This window comes from Vicia villosa, linkage group LG5, assembly GCF_029867415.1.
Source record: "Vicia villosa cultivar HV-30 ecotype Madison, WI linkage group LG5, Vvil1.0, whole genome shotgun sequence".
NCBI lineage: Eukaryota > Viridiplantae > Streptophyta > Magnoliopsida > Fabales > Fabaceae > Vicia > Vicia villosa.
This window is the reverse complement of record NC_081184.1, coordinates 9,828,971-9,832,253: the sequence shown is the minus strand read 5'-3', so window position 1 is coordinate 9,832,253 and position 3,283 is coordinate 9,828,971. Positions and strand designations below refer to the sequence as shown.

Sequence of the window (3,283 nt, the reverse complement as noted above, 5' to 3'; positions counted from 1 at the left end):
AATTTGCCCGTATAATTTTATTTCCATTTGGCTTATGGTTTCTCGTTCACTTGCATTTGCATTAGGTCATCTAACATAACTCATGCATTCATTAACCGATAACTTGGCCCAAGGTAAATTATTCCCTCAAAGATGGTATCCGGCGCTTAATCAAGGTCAGGGTTGGTTAGGTCTTTTGGGAACAATGCATTTATGTGGACTTCTTGAAGTACGACGTATTCGTTGTTTGTCATACAAGTTTTAATATGGATTTGGAATGCAAGTTTAAAGTTGGTTTAAATTCAAAATTTGTTCAAAAGGATAGAAATCCCGATGATACAAGGCTTAGAACATTCATGAGATTCATTGGTTTACAAGCTATAAGTACAAAAAATCAACATATTTACGAGGATGTTCACCTCTCATTACCATTGGTCAAAATTCCATTCATTTCGAATACAACAAATTATACCAAAAAAAAATAAAATACAAGAGTTGACTAAAGTCAACAGTTGACTTTCGGTCAACTGTTGACCATTGACTTTGACCAGAACCGAAGACCATTAACCTTCTACAATTGACCTCCTAAAACTTGTTGCTTTTTTTAATTGACCCATTTCCTTTTAATCTTCATTTTGCTCCATGTCCAACAAAGCTTCTAAGAGTTTCCAAGCATGACCTGATTCCCTTCGTGGCCTCAATCAGCCTGCATAACTTTGGTCCATTTCTAAAACTTCACTTACATCAAGTCATGATAGCCCTGCAGAAAATACACCAAGGATGTGTTACACACAGGTTACAAAACAAATTGATCCACATGCCATACCCTGCATATACACACAACAGTCTTCTCTACCATAATTATTCAAATGAGCCTAACATGTATACTGCATAAAGACATTCAATACAAACTCCGAGTTTAAATTAGCCTTTTCCTAACAGTGGTATGACCAGCAGCCAATTTCATCATCAATACATAAATACAAGATTCAGTCAAGCAGTACCACAAGAAGAAATCAATTTTAGTTCAACAAGTGCATACAAAAAATCCAATATTTTACAAATCGTTCGCATCGTCACCCATTTAAAAGACTTCAAAGCTAAGGGTGAAGTTTCTGTATGATTGCCTCACCGAGCTAAGCTTGCGGCACCTTGTTGTTCGACCTGCTGTACATCCCTGGAACTTATGCTTCACAATCAATCTGAAACCGAGCCCGCTTCGAGTTTAAAGTCCCTAAACCAAGCCTATTAATCCACTGGCAGTCCTACATAACAAATAGCCAACAGAGAAAATAAGTTACGGCCGACACAAAAGGGCTAACTCAGTTTCAATCTCTAGCAGTCATAAACCAAACACTCATTATCCACATCCACCAATTAATAGCAGAATTATGTTTCCTTTAACAAACCTAACCAAGTTCAGTTTTAACAATTAACTACCTATTCATAACTCTAACAGCATTTACAACAGCCCTAACAAACTCCTAACTAACCGCCAACCGAATTCAAACACCTAACTGTCTCTAACAAACTCCTAACATCCTAACAGAATTACCAGCCAATGCCAGCTCGCATAACAGAATCATAACTGACTTCTAACCTTTAACCAATGGAAACAGAACTTGACAGAAAATCAGTTGGTAACTAACCTTCAACCTCTATAAATCAGAATCACCACACTTCAAAGGGCCTCACGACCATTTTCTCTTCATTGATCCTTATCACTCTCCACAACCTTCTTCATCTTCTCAACCGTTCATCACCAAACCTCACCCTCACCATCACTATACGCTCATCTCCATTGTTGAGCAGAGATTCAACCTCTGAAACTCTGCTACAACAGAGCTAAGCCTTCACCTTCAATCCCTCAGCCTCGCGGCAACAACGGAAATCGAATCATGATGAAGAAAGAGTGAAACAAGAAGAGAAGAAGATAGCGCAAGCGAAAAGGAAAAGAGGTGCACCTGAATTGAAATTCTCCGACGCGTTTACTTCGCCAGCACACAGTCCTCGAAGAGTCGCCGGAACTGCTCCGGTAGGTAACTCCCTTTAAACTCTGTCTTCTCCGATTCTCTAGCTTGATTGATGCTGCTCATCACTCCACTTCGCACGTTCTCCCGTCAATTGCGAGATTTTCGCTCCGATTAGGGGGAGTTAGGGTTAGGTGTTCGGATCAGTCGATCTGGCCGTTTGCGTACCATTCAAGAGAAATTGATAAGGGGTTTGTGTTTAGGATCGGAAATGAGTAGGGATTTATGTTTACGGGGTGATGATTAGAGACGGTGATTCACGGCGGCGCTTATCGCCGGAAACCGCACGAAACGAGAGGGTGAGAGTTCTGAGAGAGGGAAGGGGGAACGACGCTCGTTCTAACCCTAAAGTCCTTTTATTGCTTTAATTAATTTCTTTTTATTATTCTTGTTAATCAAAGAGTAATTAAGTGTAATGTGGTATTAACTGAGTGTTAATGAAGAGTTTGCATCAATAATAAAAATCTGAAAAAACTCGTTGGATCATGATAATGATGCTGCAATAATCTCTTGGGCCATGCTTGCTTACCGCACCCCCTTTTTTGGCCCATTCACCACCATGTTTTGGCACCGCACAAAAATCTGAATAAACAATACCATAGGCCGAAATTGCTAGCACATTTAGGTTTCTAATTAGATTTTCTTAAATAAAATCACCATTTTTCCACTATCAATTTTAGACCTAAGTACTAATTTTAGACATAGAAAATAATCACTAAAAAATATTAGTTTAGGCTTTTATTTTAATTCTTTTGCTTGACTTGTAATTCAATTCCTCTCATTAAAATCAATATAAAAAATAATAGTATTTTACTTCATTTTAGTACTATATTTTTTGGCTTGTTACTTCATGCTTGCGTATAATTTTGTATCATTGTATCCTTACTCAATTTTGCTCATGTATCTTACTTATGACTTCTAATTGTGACTTTAATTTTTATGTCTCCTTTATTCCTAACTTTAGGTAGAAACCATGACAACTTTAGGAATTAGAGGTTCCCATCATATTAGGCTAGTTTTCATCTTAGGCTAATTTTGTTTATTTTCCTTTTCAACTTTAAAACATTTAATAAAGGAAGAGGCGAATCACATTAAAAGTGGGAGAGAAACGAGTGGGATTTATTCCCTAATCTGTTTCTCAAACACTTAGTGAGAGAGAAATGAGTGGGATCCATTCCCTAATCTGTTTCTCGATCACTACAAAGAGAAATGAGTGGGATTCATTCCCTAATCTGTTTCTCGATTATTAGAGAAATGAGTGGGATTCATTCCCT

At 37.7% G+C, this 3,283-nt stretch overlaps 1 long non-coding RNA gene across 1 annotated transcript; it reads right to left on the bottom strand.

Moving 5' to 3' along the window:
- Positions 1-381: 381 nt before the first annotated feature.
- Positions 382-1,847, bottom strand: LOC131606243 (uncharacterized). Its single transcript, XR_009284772.1, has 3 exons — positions 1,629-1,847; positions 1,112-1,244; positions 382-739 (listed from the first exon to the last, which is right to left on the bottom strand). It is a non-coding gene; the product is annotated as an uncharacterized LOC131606243 (long non-coding RNA).
- Positions 1,848-3,283: the final 1,436 nt, after the last annotated feature.